Genomic DNA, 21,605 nt, shown 5'->3' on the forward strand with positions numbered 1-21,605 from the left:
TACTTTCATTCAGTGTGCATGCCTCCTCTTTACTACGCCTAGGCCAAGGTGGGTGTCCGATTCCATTGACAAATCCAAGTCGCTTCGACATCTTCCTGTCTATTCATTGTATCGCATTTTTTGTGGTGTATTGAACTGATAAAATTGCTAATAAACCAATGATGATGTCGCTAAGAGTTAATTTATAGTTTCGAAGTAATTTCCCAACGCGTTGCGGCATACGAAGCGGGGTGCGTCATTGTATATGAGATATCTGTGAAGTCGTGGTCGAGCCGCGGCAACAGTGACAATGGATGCGCAATAGGACTGTTGAAAAATAACCTTTATTTCTGAATCTTGTTGGTTACGTGATTAAATCGATAAAACGACGTATTTTATTCGCTGTGGCCACTCTACATGTATAATTTGTATACATTTCAACTTTCCACGCCGTTCTCATTGATAATCGAACACTCGACACGACTCGAAGCCCAATACACATTGTCGTCTACTTATGACCCGTCGTTTCTAAAAGCTTATCGCTCTTTCAATTTAGAGTCCCAATTTCCAGCGCGGCGCTCGACGCTCAGGCTATCGCTCTCCCCCGTGGCGAGCGAGGGCCGATCATCAATGGGCTTTTGCCGCGTTGTAGTACTGGTTGGCGACGTGGCAGAACCGGGCTGCGGTCATCGCCTGACAGGTCTGAACTGCCCCTCAGACGAGCGCGGGTCAGATGGGGCTGCGGGTCTTGCTAGCTCCGCGAAACGCGGCTGTAGGAAGTAGAGGTGTTAATTTTGCACAGCTCGATCGAGCTGCCCCGCCGTCGAAAACCGGTCGTTTACGCAGCCGTCTCGCGCGGATCCGGAGCTTGCGCGCCGGTCAGCGCGCGAACACGTTCCGCCCCGCGGACCGGTCGGCCACTTCCGGGGTCGGCGCCACGGCCCGGGTCACGACGAACACTAGCACAGAAAGCCGTGCCCCGACCGGCGTCGGCCGTCGCCGAGAGCTTCATCGTTTCGTTCGCGTCTGCTCGTTCGGCAGTCGTTGGTTATATACGTATACACTACAAAAAAAATTAGACAAATTGGTCTCAAAATTAGACAAATTTGGTCTCAAATTTAAGAAATGAGGATGATTTGGTCTCATTTTACCACCCACTCACCATAAATGCTATTTTCGACTCAGACAACCATATATATATTGATATGAATAGTACATGTGAGTAGTAAGTGGCATGTACCTTGATAACTATATCTAGTGAATACCTTGTAAACTTAGTACAGGATCATCTCAACACTGCAATTTCTGGTCTCTCTCATCCTTCCCCTCCTCCGCTCAGACCCCTAACACTGAAAAGGATGCCCCCGAGGCACTGCTACTATTTTCGATCAATTTCTGGCTTACTTTTGAGACATAAAGTACTTGGTAAGACTAATTGGTCTTTAAGACTTTTTTTTGTAAAAAATCGATTTGAGACATTGAGACCAAATTTGTCTTATTTTTTTTTGTAGTGTATGTACGGGAATTCGAAACAAGCTATGAAGTTAATCGGTCACACTCTAGCCTCGGCCTACAAAGGAAGCGGCATGCACACACAAATAAAATAAATTACATATATCCACAGTGTCCCCTTTCTAACCTACATGAATAATGCCAAATACCTCCGTTGATGTTCTACTAGATTCGACTCGACTCGATCATTTCCTCGAAGATTCCGATCCGTTAGCTCGAAGCTAAAACCCGTCCACGAACTCCGGACCGTCAAAATTCCAGTTTCTATATGCGCAAATGAATTTATTGAATTCACGGGACTGTGATGGAAATATGCATATTGAAACTGATATTATACGAGAAAAACAAATTGTTTTTAACATAAATACCCGCTTGAACCTTTCTCTATAGGAAATGATCATGAATTCTAGGAAAAAGGTAATGCAGAGGCGTCCAGGTCCGCTAATCTAATTGACGAACCTACGGGGCTCGTTCACTTTCGGACCAAAAATCAATTTTCTCCATAAGGACGTAGTAGAATTGGTCCTCAAGTGAACGAGCCCCGTCCCGGTCCGTATTGGGGCGCGTGTAGTCGCGTTTGTCGCGGGCGGACAGGGGTATCGGCGGTTGTTTTTGTTGTATTTCTGCGTATTCGGGTCGGATTCCGTCGCATATTTTGTTTGTGATTTTTTGCCGAGAACATATTAAAAAATTAATAAAAATGTTCGTGGTATCAGAGGATTTACTCAGATATCTACACCATCGAATGTTTACATTCGATATAGAAGCACTGTTGGAGCTCAAAAACTACCCATGCTTTCCAAATGAAAACCTGATTTTCAGTGCTGACATAAATGTATCACCGGCCCATCTGCATCCAGAGGCCTGCCCTTCTCTTTTCAAAGCCTGAATCTGATCCTTGTTGAAAAAACCTTCCTATCCTTCTCCATCTGTTCCTTGTTATCCGAGCTTACATCCAAGTTCCAAAACGATCATAAATTGTGCAATTCCGCTATTAATCACATTTGGGTATCTTGTTTGGTTTTCATTGTGTATTTGTATCGTCAAAATGCTACAATTAATTTCACAATGATTTCGCATTACCAGCGATTTCAACAGCGCAATTTCTTCGTCTTTCTCCCTGAATTTCTTTGCACTGTATTCCGTGGCACACAAGACCTAAACAGGTGATAAGGGCGGCGACTCTATAAACTTTTAATCATAATAATAACGCGCAATTTCTTCATCTTTCTCCTGACACCGGCCTTGTAGCTGCAAATTGTAAGATGGGTGACTTTATATCGTATTGGGTGGTCTATGCTGTTACAGTATGTATGCGGCAAGTTTCTATTGGCCATATTGAATCTTACTAGCTCCATCTCCTGCTTCAACAGGATACAATTCTCACAAGAAGCCTTTAGGTTGAGATTCTAAATATATCGCCATATGTAGGCCTACAATTCGTTGATGCAGCCCAGAAATGCATTTTGCTGTGGTAGTCCGGGGTGATCTGAAATAAAAACGACCAGCAGACAACGAAAATACATAAATTCACCTTGGTTTCTATGTCCAATATACCAGTTGCGGGCGTAATCCCATAAATATCACTGCCAATATGAACGAAAACTACAGCCTCACACATAGGTTCAGGCTGTTTTTGTGGTCTTTTGAGACCAAAATGGATGCCGCAACGTAACAGTGGCATGACGCAACAATGACCTCGCACTTCTTGCCCTTCTACATTCTTTGGGCGTAACCATACCGTATACTTTTTCGCTCTTCATTTTCGCCTTTGGTGGGAGGGATTCGAGCCCCGGCGCGGCGTGGCGGCGAGGCAAGCACAGTGCTTATACCCATTAGGCCACGACGCCCTCGAGAGCGGGAGACGATACGCGGCAATTCGAATTCGCACGCTCGCGTCATCCGCTGGAGGTCTCTCGCATAATCCCGCGGTTCCCGCCGTCCGCGAGCGGGCTCGTAGTTTGGGGCCGGGCGAACACAATGGCACGGGCACTCAAAAATGAACAGAGTAACAATTTAAAGATTCTAATCGTGTAGTGATACATGATTTCTTAGCGTACTGAAATTAGACGATCCTGTCGAAGTTACATTATGGCATCCTCTGTTGGGGGGCTGCCAGTAAAACTGCACTCAAGCCACTGCAGAAACTACAGCATAAAGTGCTCCGAATCATAGCTAGGGCCCCAAAGGGGCCTGGCTGCCCATCCAATAAGTCGCTGCTGAAGAGATTCGGCGTCCTAAACATAGAAGATATGCGGAAACTAGAAATCGCCAAGTTTATGTATCAGTTTCACTGCGGTCGTTGCCCCGAATATTTCAATGACTTCTTTACCTCTGAATCAAAAGCGCGCACAAGTACAACACACGCGCGTCCACGTCGTCCAAATATCATATGATCGACCGAAAAGATCATCGCTCCATCAGATATGCCGGACCTGATGTGTGGAATAGTATCCCGCCGGCCATCCGACAGTCGACGAGCATGTCCACATTCAAGTCGAAATACAAGCAATTACTACTAAATAAATACAGTCCGTCCTCAAGATTACCGGACCACGACTGACCTATCGATCTCGCTTCCCATGACATGCCGCCCTATTTCTTGTCGCTTTCTTTTTCTATACTGTATTCTTTACTTTCATTCAGTGTGCATGCCTCCTCTTTACTACGCCTAGGCCAAGGTGGGTGTCCGATTCCATTGACAAATCCAAGTCGCTTCGACATCTTCCTGTCTATTCATTGTATCGCATTTTTTGTGGTGTATTGAACTGATAAAATTGCTAATAAACCAATGATGATGTCGCTAAGAGTTAATTTATAGTTTCGAAGTAATTTCCCAACGCGTTGCGGCATACGAAGCGGGGTGCGTCATTGTATATGAGATATCTGTGAAGTCGTGGTCGAGCCGCGGCAACAGTGACAATGGATGCGCAATAGGACTGTTGAAAAATAACCTTTATTTCTGAATCTTGTTGGTTACGTGATTAAATCGATAAAACGACGTATTTTATTCGCTGTGGCCACTCTACATGTATAATTTGTATACATTTCAACTTTCCACGCCGTTCTCATTGATAATCGAACACTCGACACGACTCGAAGCCCAATACACATTGTCGTCTACTTATGACCCGTCGTTTCTAAAAGCTTATCGCTCTTTCAATTTAGAGTCCCAATTTCCAGCGCGGCGCTCGACGCTCAGGCTATCGCTCTCCCCCGTGGCGAGCGAGGGCCGATCATCAATGGGCTTTTGCCGCGTTGTAGTACTGGTTGGCGACGTGGCAGAACCGGGCTGCGGTCATCGCCTGACAGGTCTGAACTGCCCCTCAGACGAGCGCGGGTCAGATGGGGCTGCGGGTCTTGCTAGCTCCGCGAAACGCGGCTGTAGGAAGTAGAGGTGTTAATTTTGCACAGCTCGATCGAGCTGCCCCGCCGTCGAAAACCGGTCGTTTACGCAGCCGTCTCGCGCGGATCCGGAGCTTGCGCGCCGGTCAGCGCGCGAACACGTTCCGCCCCGCGGACCGGTCGGCCACTTCCGGGGTCGGCGCCACGGCCCGGGTCACGACGAACACTAGCACAGAAAGCCGTGCCCCGACCGGCGTCGGCCGTCGCCGAGAGCTTCATCGTTTCGTTCGCGTCTGCTCGTTCGGCAGTCGTTGGTTATATACGTATACACTACAAAAAAAATTAGACAAATTGGTCTCAAAATTAGACAAATTTGGTCTCAAATTTAAGAAATGAGGATGATTTGGTCTCATTTTACCACCCACTCACCATAAATGCTATTTTCGACTCAGACAACCATATATATATTGATATGAATAGTACATGTGAGTAGTAAGTGGCATGTACCTTGATAACTATATCTAGTGAATACCTTGTAAACTTAGTACAGGATCATCTCAACACTGCAATTTCTGGTCTCTCTCATCCTTCCCCTCCTCCGCTCAGACCCCTAACACTGAAAAGGATGCCCCCGAGGCACTGCTACTATTTTCGATCAATTTCTGGCTTACTTTTGAGACATAAAGTACTTGGTAAGACTAATTGGTCTTTAAGACTTTTTTTTGTAAAAAATCGATTTGAGACATTGAGACCAAATTTGTCTTATTTTTTTTTGTAGTGTATGTACGGGAATTCGAAACAAGCTATGAAGTTAATCGGTCACACTCTAGCCTCGGCCTACAAAGGAAGCGGCATGCACACACAAATAAAATAAATTACATATATCCACAGTGTCCCCTTTCTAACCTACATGAATAATGCCAAATACCTCCGTTGATGTTCTACTAGATTCGACTCGACTCGATCATTTCCTCGAAGATTCCGATCCGTTAGCTCGAAGCTAAAACCCGTCCACGAACTCCGGACCGTCAAAAATCCAGTTTCTATATGCGCAAATGAATTTATTGAATTCACGGGACTGTGATGGAAATATGCATATTGAAACTGATATTATACGAGAAAAACAAATTGTTTTTAACATAAATACCCGCTTGAACCTTTCTCTATAGGAAATGATCATGAATTCTAGGAAAAAGGTAATGCAGAGGCGTCCAGGTCCGCTAATCTAATTGACGAACCTACGGGGCTCGTTCACTTTCGGACCAAAAATCAATTTTCTCCATAAGGACGTAGTAGAATTGGTCCTCAAGTGAACGAGCCCCGTCCCGGTCCGTATTGGGGCGCGTGTAGTCGCGTTTGTCGCGGGCGGACAGGGGTATCGGCGGTTGTTTTTGTTGTATTTCTGCGTATTCGGGTCGGATTCCGTCGCATATTTTGTTTGTGATTTTTTGCCGAGAACATATTAAAAAATTAATAAAAATGTTCGTGGTATCAGAGGATTTACTCAGATATCTACACCATCGAATGTTTACATTCGATATAGAAGCACTGTTGGAGCTCAAAAACTACCCATGCTTTCCAAATGAAAACCTGATTTTCAGTGCTGACATAAATGTATCACCGGCCCATCTGCATCCAGAGGCCTGCCCTTCTCTTTTCAAAGCCTGAATCTGATCCTTGTTGAAAAAACCTTCCTATCCTTCTCCATCTGTTCCTTGTTATCCGAGCTTACATCCAAGTTCCAAAACGATCATAAATTGTGCAATTCCGCTATTAATCACATTTGGGTATCTTGTTTGGTTTTCATTGTGTATTTGTATCGTCAAAATGCTACAATTAATTTCACAATGATTTCGCATTACCAGCGATTTCAACAGCGCAATTTCTTCGTCTTTCTCCCTGAATTTCTTTGCACTGTATTCCGTGGCACACAAGACCTAAACAGGTGATAAGGGCGGCGACTCTATAAACTTTTAATCATAATAATAACGCGCAATTTCTTCATCTTTCTCCTGACACCGGCCTTGTAGCTGCAAATTGTAAGATGGGTGACTTTATATCGTATTGGGTGGTCTATGCTGTTACAGTATGTATGCGGCAAGTTTCTATTGGCCATATTGAATCTTACTAGCTCCATCTCCTGCTTCAACAGGATACAATTCTCACAAGAAGCCTTTAGGTTGAGATTCTAAATATATCGCCATATGTAGGCCTACAATTCGTTGATGCAGCCCAGAAATGCATTTTGCTGTGGTAGTCCGGGGTGATCTGAAATAAAAACGACCAGCAGACAACGAAAATACATAAATTCACCTTGGTTTCTATGTCCAATATACCAGTTGCGGGCGTAATCCCATAAATATCACTGCCAATATGAACGAAAACTACAGCCTCACACATAGGTTCAGGCTGTTTTTGTGGTCTTTTGAGACCAAAATGGATGCCGCAACGTAACAGTGGCATGACGCAACAATGACCTCGCACTTCTTGCCCTTCTACATTCTTTGGGCGTAACCATACCGTATACTTTTTCGCTCTTCATTTTCGCCTTTGGTGGGAGGGATTCGAGCCCCGGCGCGGCGTGGCGGCGAGGCAAGCACAGTGCTTATACCCATTAGGCCACGACGCCCTCGAGAGCGGGAGACGATACGCGGCAATTCGAATTCGCACGCTCGCGTCATCCGCTGGAGGTCTCTCGCATAATCCCGCGGTTCCCGCCGTCCGCGAGCGGGCTCGTAGTTTGGGGCCGGGCGAACACAATGGCACGGGCACTCAAAAATGAACAGAGTAACAATTTAAAGATTCTAATCGTGTAGTGATACATGATTTCTTAGCGTACTGAAATTAGACGATCCTGTCGAAGTTACATTATGGCATCCTCTGTTGGGGGGCTGCCAGTAAAACTGCACTCAAGCCACTGCAGAAACTACAGCATAAAGTGCTCCGAATCATAGCTAGGGCCCCAAAGGGGCCTGGCTGCCCATCCAATAAGTCGCTGCTGAAGAGATTCGGCGTCCTAAACATAGAAGATATGCGGAAACTAGAAATCGCCAAGTTTATGTATCAGTTTCACTGCGGTCGTTGCCCCGAATATTTCAATGACTTCTTTACCTCTGAATCAAAAGCGCGCACAAGTACAACACACGCGCGTCCACGTCGTCCAAATATCATATGATCGACCGAAAAGATCATCGCTCCATCAGATATGCCGGACCTGATGTGTGGAATAGTATCCCGCCGGCCATCCGACAGTCGACGAGCATGTCCACATTCAAGTCGAAATACAAGCAATTACTACTAAATAAATACAGTCCGTCCTCAAGATTACCGGACCACGACTGACCTATCGATCTCGCTTCCCATGACATGCCGCCCTATTTCTTGTCGCTTTCTTTTTCTATACTGTATTCTTTACTTTCATTCAGTGTGCATGCCTCCTCTTTACTACGCCTAGGCCAAGGTGGGTGTCCGATTCCATTGACAAATCCAAGTCGCTTCGACATCTTCCTGTCTATTCATTGTATCGCATTTTTTGTGGTGTATTGAACTGATAAAATTGCTAATAAACCAATGATGATGTCGCTAAGAGTTAATTTATAGTTTCGAAGTAATTTCCCAACGCGTTGCGGCATACGAAGCGGGGTGCGTCATTGTATATGAGATATCTGTGAAGTCGTGGTCGAGCCGCGGCAACAGTGACAATGGATGCGCAATAGGACTGTTGAAAAATAACCTTTATTTCTGAATCTTGTTGGTTACGTGATTAAATCGATAAAACGACGTATTTTATTCGCTGTGGCCACTCTACATGTATAATTTGTATACATTTCAACTTTCCACGCCGTTCTCATTGATAATCGAACACTCGACACGACTCGAAGCCCAATACACATTGTCGTCTACTTATGACCCGTCGTTTCTAAAAGCTTATCGCTCTTTCAATTTAGAGTCCCAATTTCCAGCGCGGCGCTCGACGCTCAGGCTATCGCTCTCCCCCGTGGCGAGCGAGGGCCGATCATCAATGGGCTTTTGCCGCGTTGTAGTACTGGTTGGCGACGTGGCAGAACCGGGCTGCGGTCATCGCCTGACAGGTCTGAACTGCCCCTCAGACGAGCGCGGGTCAGATGGGGCTGCGGGTCTTGCTAGCTCCGCGAAACGCGGCTGTAGGAAGTAGAGGTGTTAATTTTGCACAGCTCGATCGAGCTGCCCCGCCGTCGAAAACCGGTCGTTTACGCAGCCGTCTCGCGCGGATCCGGAGCTTGCGCGCCGGTCAGCGCGCGAACACGTTCCGCCCCGCGGACCGGTCGGCCACTTCCGGGGTCGGCGCCACGGCCCGGGTCACGACGAACACTAGCACAGAAAGCCGTGCCCCGACCGGCGTCGGCCGTCGCCGAGAGCTTCATCGTTTCGTTCGCGTCTGCTCGTTCGGCAGTCGTTGGTTATATACGTATACACTACAAAAAAAATTAGACAAATTGGTCTCAAAATTAGACAAATTTGGTCTCAAATTTAAGAAATGAGGATGATTTGGTCTCATTTTACCACCCACTCACCATAAATGCTATTTTCGACTCAGACAACCATATATATATTGATATGAATAGTACATGTGAGTAGTAAGTGGCATGTACCTTGATAACTATATCTAGTGAATACCTTGTAAACTTAGTACAGGATCATCTCAACACTGCAATTTCTGGTCTCTCTCATCCTTCCCCTCCTCCGCTCAGACCCCTAACACTGAAAAGGATGCCCCCGAGGCACTGCTACTATTTTCGATCAATTTCTGGCTTACTTTTGAGACATAAAGTACTTGGTAAGACTAATTGGTCTTTAAGACTTTTTTTTGTAAAAAATCGATTTGAGACATTGAGACCAAATTTGTCTTATTTTTTTTTGTAGTGTATGTACGGGAATTCGAAACAAGCTATGAAGTTAATCGGTCACACTCTAGCCTCGGCCTACAAAGGAAGCGGCATGCACACACAAATAAAATAAATTACATATATCCACAGTGTCCCCTTTCTAACCTACATGAATAATGCCAAATACCTCCGTTGATGTTCTACTAGATTCGACTCGACTCGATCATTTCCTCGAAGATTCCGATCCGTTAGCTCGAAGCTAAAACCCGTCCACGAACTCCGGACCGTCAAAAATCCAGTTTCTATATGCGCAAATGAATTTATTGAATTCACGGGACTGTGATGGAAATATGCATATTGAAACTGATATTATACGAGAAAAACAAATTGTTTTTAACATAAATACCCGCTTGAACCTTTCTCTATAGGAAATGATCATGAATTCTAGGAAAAAGGTAATGCAGAGGCGTCCAGGTCCGCTAATCTAATTGACGAACCTACGGGGCTCGTTCACTTTCGGACCAAAAATCAATTTTCTCCATAAGGACGTAGTAGAATTGGTCCTCAAGTGAACGAGCCCCGTCCCGGTCCGTATTGGGGCGCGTGTAGTCGCGTTTGTCGCGGGCGGACAGGGGTATCGGCGGTTGTTTTTGTTGTATTTCTGCGTATTCGGGTCGGATTCCGTCGCATATTTTGTTTGTGATTTTTTGCCGAGAACATATTAAAAAATTAATAAAAATGTTCGTGGTATCAGAGGATTTACTCAGATATCTACACCATCGAATGTTTACATTCGATATAGAAGCACTGTTGGAGCTCAAAAACTACCCATGCTTTCCAAATGAAAACCTGATTTTCAGTGCTGACATAAATGTATCACCGGCCCATCTGCATCCAGAGGCCTGCCCTTCTCTTTTCAAAGCCTGAATCTGATCCTTGTTGAAAAAACCTTCCTATCCTTCTCCATCTGTTCCTTGTTATCCGAGCTTACATCCAAGTTCCAAAACGATCATAAATTGTGCAATTCCGCTATTAATCACATTTGGGTATCTTGTTTGGTTTTCATTGTGTATTTGTATCGTCAAAATGCTACAATTAATTTCACAATGATTTCGCATTACCAGCGATTTCAACAGCGCAATTTCTTCGTCTTTCTCCCTGAATTTCTTTGCACTGTATTCCGTGGCACACAAGACCTAAACAGGTGATAAGGGCGGCGACTCTATAAACTTTTAATCATAATAATAACGCGCAATTTCTTCATCTTTCTCCTGACACCGGCCTTGTAGCTGCAAATTGTAAGATGGGTGACTTTATATCGTATTGGGTGGTCTATGCTGTTACAGTATGTATGCGGCAAGTTTCTATTGGCCATATTGAATCTTACTAGCTCCATCTCCTGCTTCAACAGGATACAATTCTCACAAGAAGCCTTTAGGTTGAGATTCTAAATATATCGCCATATGTAGGCCTACAATTCGTTGATGCAGCCCAGAAATGCATTTTGCTGTGGTAGTCCGGGGTGATCTGAAATAAAAACGACCAGCAGACAACGAAAATACATAAATTCACCTTGGTTTCTATGTCCAATATACCAGTTGCGGGCGTAATCCCATAAATATCACTGCCAATATGAACGAAAACTACAGCCTCACACATAGGTTCAGGCTGTTTTTGTGGTCTTTTGAGACCAAAATGGATGCCGCAACGTAACAGTGGCATGACGCAACAATGACCTCGCACTTCTTGCCCTTCTACATTCTTTGGGCGTAACCATACCGTATACTTTTTCGCTCTTCATTTTCGCCTTTGGTGGGAGGGATTCGAGCCCCGGCGCGGCGTGGCGGCGAGGCAAGCACAGTGCTTATACCCATTAGGCCACGACGCCCTCGAGAGCGGGAGACGATACGCGGCAATTCGAATTCGCACGCTCGCGTCATCCGCTGGAGGTCTCTCGCATAATCCCGCGGTTCCCGCCGTCCGCGAGCGGGCTCGTAGTTTGGGGCCGGGCGAACACAATGGCACGGGCACTCAAAAATGAACAGAGTAACAATTTAAAGATTCTAATCGTGTAGTGATACATGATTTCTTAGCGTACTGAAATTAGACGATCCTGTCGAAGTTACATTATGGCATCCTCTGTTGGGGGGCTGCCAGTAAAACTGCACTCAAGCCACTGCAGAAACTACAGCATAAAGTGCTCCGAATCATAGCTAGGGCCCCAAAGGGGCCTGGCTGCCCATCCAATAAGTCGCTGCTGAAGAGATTCGGCGTCCTAAACATAGAAGATATGCGGAAACTAGAAATCGCCAAGTTTATGTATCAGTTTCACTGCGGTCGTTGCCCCGAATATTTCAATGACTTCTTTACCTCTGAATCAAAAGCGCGCACAAGTACAACACACGCGCGTCCACGTCGTCCAAATATCATATGATCGACCGAAAAGATCATCGCTCCATCAGATATGCCGGACCTGATGTGTGGAATAGTATCCCGCCGGCCATCCGACAGTCGACGAGCATGTCCACATTCAAGTCGAAATACAAGCAATTACTACTAAATAAATACAGTCCGTCCTCAAGATTACCGGACCACGACTGACCTATCGATCTCGCTTCCCATGACATGCCGCCCTATTTCTTGTCGCTTTCTTTTTCTATACTGTATTCTTTACTTTCATTCAGTGTGCATGCCTCCTCTTTACTACGCCTAGGCCAAGGTGGGTGTCCGATTCCATTGACAAATCCAAGTCGCTTCGACATCTTCCTGTCTATTCATTGTATCGCATTTTTTGTGGTGTATTGAACTGATAAAATTGCTAATAAACCAATGATGATGTCGCTAAGAGTTAATTTATAGTTTCGAAGTAATTTCCCAACGCGTTGCGGCATACGAAGCGGGGTGCGTCATTGTATATGAGATATCTGTGAAGTCGTGGTCGAGCCGCGGCAACAGTGACAATGGATGCGCAATAGGACTGTTGAAAAATAACCTTTATTTCTGAATCTTGTTGGTTACGTGATTAAATCGATAAAACGACGTATTTTATTCGCTGTGGCCACTCTACATGTATAATTTGTATACATTTCAACTTTCCACGCCGTTCTCATTGATAATCGAACACTCGACACGACTCGAAGCCCAATACACATTGTCGTCTACTTATGACCCGTCGTTTCTAAAAGCTTATCGCTCTTTCAATTTAGAGTCCCAATTTCCAGCGCGGCGCTCGACGCTCAGGCTATCGCTCTCCCCCGTGGCGAGCGAGGGCCGATCATCAATGGGCTTTTGCCGCGTTGTAGTACTGGTTGGCGACGTGGCAGAACCGGGCTGCGGTCATCGCCTGACAGGTCTGAACTGCCCCTCAGACGAGCGCGGGTCAGATGGGGCTGCGGGTCTTGCTAGCTCCGCGAAACGCGGCTGTAGGAAGTAGAGGTGTTAATTTTGCACAGCTCGATCGAGCTGCCCCGCCGTCGAAAACCGGTCGTTTACGCAGCCGTCTCGCGCGGATCCGGAGCTTGCGCGCCGGTCAGCGCGCGAACACGTTCCGCCCCGCGGACCGGTCGGCCACTTCCGGGGTCGGCGCCACGGCCCGGGTCACGACGAACACTAGCACAGAAAGCCGTGCCCCGACCGGCGTCGGCCGTCGCCGAGAGCTTCATCGTTTCGTTCGCGTCTGCTCGTTCGGCAGTCGTTGGTTATATACGTATACACTACAAAAAAAATTAGACAAATTGGTCTCAAAATTAGACAAATTTGGTCTCAAATTTAAGAAATGAGGATGATTTGGTCTCATTTTACCACCCACTCACCATAAATGCTATTTTCGACTCAGACAACCATATATATATTGATATGAATAGTACATGTGAGTAGTAAGTGGCATGTACCTTGATAACTATATCTAGTGAATACCTTGTAAACTTAGTACAGGATCATCTCAACACTGCAATTTCTGGTCTCTCTCATCCTTCCCCTCCTCCGCTCAGACCCCTAACACTGAAAAGGATGCCCCCGAGGCACTGCTACTATTTTCGATCAATTTCTGGCTTACTTTTGAGACATAAAGTACTTGGTAAGACTAATTGGTCTTTAAGACTTTTTTTTGTAAAAAATCGATTTGAGACATTGAGACCAAATTTGTCTTATTTTTTTTTGTAGTGTATGTACGGGAATTCGAAACAAGCTATGAAGTTAATCGGTCACACTCTAGCCTCGGCCTACAAAGGAAGCGGCATGCACACACAAATAAAATAAATTACATATATCCACAGTGTCCCCTTTCTAACCTACATGAATAATGCCAAATACCTCCGTTGATGTTCTACTAGATTCGACTCGACTCGATCATTTCCTCGAAGATTCCGATCCGTTAGCTCGAAGCTAAAACCCGTCCACGAACTCCGGACCGTCAAAAATCCAGTTTCTATATGCGCAAATGAATTTATTGAATTCACGGGACTGTGATGGAAATATGCATATTGAAACTGATATTATACGAGAAAAACAAATTGTTTTTAACATAAATACCCGCTTGAACCTTTCTCTATAGGAAATGATCATGAATTCTAGGAAAAAGGTAATGCAGAGGCGTCCAGGTCCGCTAATCTAATTGACGAACCTACGGGGCTCGTTCACTTTCGGACCAAAAATCAATTTTCTCCATAAGGACGTAGTAGAATTGGTCCTCAAGTGAACGAGCCCCGTCCCGGTCCGTATTGGGGCGCGTGTAGTCGCGTTTGTCGCGGGCGGACAGGGGTATCGGCGGTTGTTTTTGTTGTATTTCTGCGTATTCGGGTCGGATTCCGTCGCATATTTTGTTTGTGATTTTTTGCCGAGAACATATTAAAAAATTAATAAAAATGTTCGTGGTATCAGAGGATTTACTCAGATATCTACACCATCGAATGTTTACATTCGATATAGAAGCACTGTTGGAGCTCAAAAACTACCCATGCTTTCCAAATGAAAACCTGATTTTCAGTGCTGACATAAATGTATCACCGGCCCATCTGCATCCAGAGGCCTGCCCTTCTCTTTTCAAAGCCTGAATCTGATCCTTGTTGAAAAAACCTTCCTATCCTTCTCCATCTGTTCCTTGTTATCCGAGCTTACATCCAAGTTCCAAAACGATCATAAATTGTGCAATTCCGCTATTAATCACATTTGGGTATCTTGTTTGGTTTTCATTGTGTATTTGTATCGTCAAAATGCTACAATTAATTTCACAATGATTTCGCATTACCAGCGATTTCAACAGCGCAATTTCTTCGTCTTTCTCCCTGAATTTCTTTGCACTGTATTCCGTGGCACACAAGACCTAAACAGGTGATAAGGGCGGCGACTCTATAAACTTTTAATCATAATAATAACGCGCAATTTCTTCATCTTTCTCCTGACACCGGCCTTGTAGCTGCAAATTGTAAGATGGGTGACTTTATATCGTATTGGGTGGTCTATGCTGTTACAGTATGTATGCGGCAAGTTTCTATTGGCCATATTGAATCTTACTAGCTCCATCTCCTGCTTCAACAGGATACAATTCTCACAAGAAGCCTTTAGGTTGAGATTCTAAATATATCGCCATATGTAGGCCTACAATTCGTTGATGCAGCCCAGAAATGCATTTTGCTGTGGTAGTCCGGGGTGATCTGAAATAAAAACGACCAGCAGACAACGAAAATACATAAATTCACCTTGGTTTCTATGTCCAATATACCAGTTGCGGGCGTAATCCCATAAATATCACTGCCAATATGAACGAAAACTACAGCCTCACACATAGGTTCAGGCTGTTTTTGTGGTCTTTTGAGACCAAAATGGATGCCGCAACGTAACAGTGGCATGACGCAACAATGACCTCGCACTTCTTGCCCTTCTACATTCTTTGGGCGTAACCATACCGTATACTTTTTCGCTCTTCATTTTCGCCTTTGGTGGGAGGGATTCGAGCCCCGGCGCGGCGTGGCGGCGAGGCAAGCACAGTGCTTATACCCATTAGGCCACGACGCCCTCGAGAGCGGGAGACGATACGCGGCAATTCGAATTCGCACGCTCGCGTCATCCGCTGGAGGTCTCTCGCATAATCCCGCGGTTCCCGCCGTCCGCGAGCGGGCTCGTAGTTTGGGGCCGGGCGAACACAATGGCACGGGCACTCAAAAATGAACAGAGTAACAATTTAAAGATTCTAATCGTGTAGTGATACATGATTTCTTAGCGTACTGAAATTAGACGATCCTGTCGAAGTTACATTATGGCATCCTCTGTTGGGGGGCTGCCAGTAAAACTGCACTCAAGCCACTGCAGAAACTACAGCATAAAGTGCTCCGAATCATAGCTAGGGCCCCAAAGGGGCCTGGCTGCCCATCCAATAAGTCGCTGCTGAAGAGATTCGGCGTCCTAAACATAGAAGATATGCGGAAACTAGAAATCGCCAAGTTTATGTATCAGTTTCACTGCGGTCGTTGCCCCGAATATTTCAATGACTTCTTTACCTCTGAATCAAAAGCGCGCACAAGTACAACACACGCGCGTCCACGTCGTCCAAATATCATATGATCGACCGAAAAGATCATCGCTCCATCAGATATGCCGGACCTGATGTGTGGAATAGTATCCCGCCGGCCATCCGACAGTCGACGAGCATGTCCACATTCAAGTCGAAATACAAGCAATTACTACTAAATAAATACAGTCCGTCCTCAAGATTACCGGACCACGACTGACCTATCGATCTCGCTTCCCATGACATGCCGCCCTATTTCTTGTCGCTTTCTTTTTCTATACTGTATTCTTTACTTTCATTCAGTGTGCATGCCTCCTCTTTACTACGCCTAGGCCAAGGTGGGTGTCCGATTCCATTGACAAATCCAAGTCGCTTCGACATCTTCCTGTCTATTCATTGTATCGCATTTTTTGTGGTGTATTGAACTGATAAAATTGCTAATAAACCAATGATGATGTCGCTAAGAGTTAATTTATAGTTTCGAAGTAATTTCCCAACGCGTTGCGGCATACGAAGCGGGGTGCGTCATTGTATATGAGATATCTGTGAAGTCGTGGTCGAGCCGCGGCAACAGTGACAATGGATGCGCAATAGGACTGTTGAAAAATAACCTTTATTTCTGAATCTTGTTGGTTACGTGATTAAATCGATAAAACGACGTATTTTATTCGCTGTGGCCACTCTACATGTATAATTTGTATACATTTCAACTTTCCACGCCGTTCTCATTGATAATCGAACACTCGACACGACTCGAAGCCCAATACACATTGTCGTCTACTTATGACCCGTCGTTTCTAAAAGCTTATCGCTCTTTCAATTTAGAGTCCCAATTTCCAGCGCGGCGCTCGACGCTCAGGCTATCGCTCTCCCCCGTGGCGAGCGAGGGCCGATCATCAATGGGCTTTTGCCGCGTTGTAGTACTGGTTGGCGACGTGGCAGAACCGGGCTGCGGTCATCGCCTGACAGGTCTGAACTGCCCCTCAGACGAGCGCGGGTCAGATGGGGCTGCGGGTCTTGCTAGCTCCGCGAAACGCGGCTGTAGGAAGTAGAGGTGTTAATTTTGCACAGCTCGATCGAGCTGCCCCGCCGTCGAAAACCGGTCGTTTACGCAGCCGTCTCGCGCGGATCCGGAGCTTGCGCGCCGGTCAGCGCGCGAACACGTTCCGCCCCGCGGACCGGTCGGCCACTTCCGGGGTCGGCGCCACGGCCCGGGTCACGACGAACACTAGCACAGAAAGCCGTGCCCCGACCGGCGTCGGCCGTCGCCGAGAGCTTCATCGTTTCGTTCGCGTCTGCTCGTTCGGCAGTCGTTGGTTATATACGTATACACTACAAAAAAAATTAGACAAATTGGTCTCAAAATTAGACAAATTTGGTCTCAAATTTAAGAAATGAGGATGATTTGGTCTCATTTTACCACCCACTCACCATAAATGCTATTTTCGACTCAGACAACCATATATATATTGATATGAATAGTACATGTGAGTAGTAAGTGGCATGTACCTTGATAACTATATCTAGTGAATACCTTGTAAACTTAGTACAGGATCATCTCAACACTGCAATTTCTGGTCTCTCTCATCCTTCCCCTCCTCCGCTCAGACCCCTAACACTGAAAAGGATGCCCCCGAGGCACTGCTACTATTTTCGATCAATTTCTGGCTTACTTTTGAGACATAAAGTACTTGGTAAGACTAATTGGTCTTTAAGACTTTTTTTTGTAAAAAATCGATTTGAGACATTGAGACCAAATTTGTCTTATTTTTTTTTGTAGTGTATGTACGGGAATTCGAAACAAGCTATGAAGTTAATCGGTCACACTCTAGCCTCGGCCTACAAAGGAAGCGGCATGCACACACAAATAAAATAAATTACATATATCCACAGTGTCCCCTTTCTAACCTACATGAATAATGCCAAATACCTCCGTTGATGTTCTACTAGATTCGACTCGACTCGATCATTTCCTCGAAGATTCCGATCCGTTAGCTCGAAGCTAAAACCCGTCCACGAACTCCGGACCGTCAAAAATCCAGTTTCTATATGCGCAAATGAATTTATTGAATTCACGGGACTGTGATGGAAATATGCATATTGAAACTGATATTATACGAGAAAAACAAATTGTTTTTAACATAAATACCCGCTTGAACCTTTCTCTATAGGAAATGATCATGAATTCTAGGAAAAAGGTAATGCAGAGGCGTCCAGGTCCGCTAATCTAATTGACGAACCTACGGGGCTCGTTCACTTTCGGACCAAAAATCAATTTTCTCCATAAGGACGTAGTAGAATTGGTCCTCAAGTGAACGAGCCCCGTCCCGGTCCGTATTGGGGCGCGTGTAGTCGCGTTTGTCGCGGGCGGACAGGGGTATCGGCGGTTGTTTTTGTTGTATTTCTGCGTATTCGGGTCGGATTCCGTCGCATATTTTGTTTGTGATTTTTTGCCGAGAACATATTAAAAAATTAATAAAAATGTTCGTGGTATCAGAGGATTTACTCAGATATCTACACCATCGAATGTTTACATTCGATATAGAAGCACTGTTGGAGCTCAAAAACTACCCATGCTTTCCAAATGAAAACCTGATTTTCAGTGCTGACATAAATGTATCACCGGCCCATCTGCATCCAGAGGCCTGCCCTTCTCTTTTCAAAGCCTGAATCTGATCCTTGTTGAAAAAACCTTCCTATCCTTCTCCATCTGTTCCTTGTTATCCGAGCTTACATCCAAGTTCCAAAACGATCATAAATTGTGCAATTCCGCTATTAATCACATTTGGGTATCTTGTTTGGTTTTCATTGTGTATTTGTATCGTCAAAATGCTACAATTAATTTCACAATGATTTCGCATTACCAGCGATTTCAACAGCGCAATTTCTTCGTCTTTCTCCCTGAATTTCTTTGCACTGTATTCCGTGGCACACAAGACCTAAACAGGTGATAAGGGCGGCGACTCTATAAACTTTTAATCATAATAATAACGCGCAATTTCTTCATCTTTCTCCTGACACCGGCCTTGTAGCTGCAAATTGTAAGATGGGTGACTTTATATCGTATTGGGTGGTCTATGCTGTTACAGTATGTATGCGGCAAGTTTCTATTGGCCATATTGAATCTTACTAGCTCCATCTCCTGCTTCAACAGGATACAATTCTCACAAGAAGCCTTTAGGTTGAGATTCTAAATATATCGCCATATGTAGGCCTACAATTCGTTGATGCAGCCCAGAAATGCATTTTGCTGTGGTAGTCCGGGGTGATCTGAAATAAAAACGACCAGCAGACAACGAAAATACATAAATTCACCTTGGTTTCTATGTCCAATATACCAGTTGCGGGCGTAATCCCATAAATATCACTGCCAATATGAACGAAAACTACAGCCTCACACATAGGTTCAGGCTGTTTTTGTGGTCTTTTGAGACCAAAATGGATGCCGCAACGTAACAGTGGCATGACGCAACAATGACCTCGCACTTCTTGCCCTTCTACATTCGTTGGGCGTAACCATACCGTATACTTTTTCGCTCTTCATTTTCGCCTTTGGTGGGAGGGATTCGAGCCCCGGCGCGGCGTGGCGGCGAGGCAAGCACAGTGCTTATACCCATTAGGCCACGACGCCCTCGAGAGCGGGAGACGATACGCGGCAATTCGAATTCGCACGCTCGCGTCATCCGCTGGAGGTCTCTCGCATAATCCCGCGGTTCCCGCCGTCCGCGAGCGGGCTCGTAGTTTGGGGCCGGGCGAACACAATGGCACGGGCACTCAAAAATGAACAGAGTAACAATTTAAAGATTCTAATCGTGTAGTGATACATGATTTCTTAGCGTACTGAAATTAGACGATCCTGTCGAAGTTACATTATGGCATCCTCTGTTGGGGGGCTGCCAGTAAAACTGCACTCAAGCCACTGCAGAAACTACAGCATAAAGTGCTCCGAATCATAGCTAGGGCCCCAAAGGGGCCTGGCTGCCCATCCAATAAGTCGCTGCTGAAGAGATTCGGCGTCCTAAACATAGAAGATATGCGGAAACTAGAAATCGCCAAGTTTATGTATCAGTTTCACTGCGGTCGTTGCCCCGAATATTTCAATGACTTCTTTACCTCTGAATCAAAAGCGCGCACAAGTACAACACACGCGCGTCCACGTCGTCCAAATATCATATGATCGACCGAAAAGATCATCGCTCCATCAGATATGCCGGACCTGATGTGTGGAATAGTATCCCGCCGGCCATCCGACAGTCGACGAGCATGTCCACATTCAAGTCGAAATACAAGCAATTACTACTAAATAAATACAGTCCGTCCTCAAGATTACCGGACCACGACTGACCTATCGATCTCGCTTCCCATGACATGCCGCCCTATTTCTTGTCGCTTTCTTTTTCTATACTGTATTCTTTACTTTCATTCAGTGTGCATGCCTCCTCTTTACTACGCCTAGGCCAAGGTGGGTGTCCGATTCCATTGACAAATCCAAGTCGCTTCGACATCTTCCTGTCTATTCATTGTATCGCATTTTTTGTGGTGTATTGAACTGATAAAATTGCTAATAAACCAATGATGATGTCGCTAAGAGTTAATTTATAGTTTCGAAGTAATTTCCCAACGCGTTGCGGCATACGAAGCGGGGTGCGTCATTGTATATGAGATATCTGTGAAGTCGTGGTCGAGCCGCGGCAACAGTGACAATGGATGCGCAATAGGACTGTTGAAAAATAACCTTTATTTCTGAATCTTGTTGGTTACGTGATTAAATCGATAAAACGACGTATTTTATTCGCTGTGGCCACTCTACATGTATAATTTGTATACATTTCAACTTTCCACGCCGTTCTCATTGATAATCGAACACTCGACACGACTCGAAGCCCAATACACATTGTCGTCTACTTATGACCCGTCGTTTCTAAAAGCTTATCGCTCTTTCAATTTAGAGTCCCAATTTCCAGCGCGGCGCTCGACGCTCAGGCTATCGCTCTCCCCCGTGGCGAGCGAGGGCCGATCATCAATGGGCTTTTGCCGCGTTGTAGTACTGGTTGGCGACGTGGCAGAACCGGGCTGCGGTCATCGCCTGACAGGTCTGAACTGCCCCTCAGACGAGCGCGGGTCAGATGGGGCTGCGGGTCTTGCTAGCTCCGCGAAACGCGGCTGTAGGAAGTAGAGGTGTTAATTTTGCACAGCTCGATCGAGCTGCCCCGCCGTCGAAAACCGGTCGTTTACGCAGCCGTCTCGCGCGGATCCGGAGCTTGCGCGCCGGTCAGCGCGCGAACACGTTCCGCCCCGCGGACCGGTCGGCCACTTCCGGGGTCGGCGCCACGGCCCGGGTCACGACGAACACTAGCACAGAAAGCCGTGCCCCGACCGGCGTCGGCCGTCGCCGAGAG

The 21,605-nt window shown here is 45.8% G+C and overlaps 1 protein-coding gene and 1 long non-coding RNA gene across 2 annotated transcripts in view; one reads left to right on the top strand and one right to left on the bottom strand.

Moving 5' to 3' along the window:
• Positions 1-19,703, bottom strand: part of LOC145448840 (uncharacterized) — a 21,883-nt gene extending 2,180 nt beyond the window's left edge. Inside the window, exons 1-5 of the long non-coding RNA XR_013918034.1 lie at positions 17,663-19,703; positions 13,539-13,746; positions 9,415-9,622; positions 5,291-5,498; positions 1,167-1,374 (exon numbers count right to left, since the gene is read on the bottom strand). This is a non-coding gene — a long non-coding RNA (uncharacterized LOC145448840). The remainder of the gene's footprint in view (positions 1-1,166; positions 1,375-5,290; positions 5,499-9,414; positions 9,623-13,538; positions 13,747-17,662) is intronic.
• Positions 1-21,605, top strand: part of LOC145436101 (actin-related protein 10-like) — a 126,603-nt gene that overhangs the window by 59,570 nt on the left and 45,428 nt on the right. The gene's annotated exons all lie outside the window — the stretch shown is intronic.

Source organism: Botryllus schlosseri, chromosome 1 (genome assembly GCF_051294905.1).
Source record: "Botryllus schlosseri isolate E-star chromosome 1, Bs_hap1, whole genome shotgun sequence".
NCBI classification, from domain to species: Eukaryota; Metazoa; Chordata; class Ascidiacea; order Stolidobranchia; family Styelidae; genus Botryllus; species Botryllus schlosseri.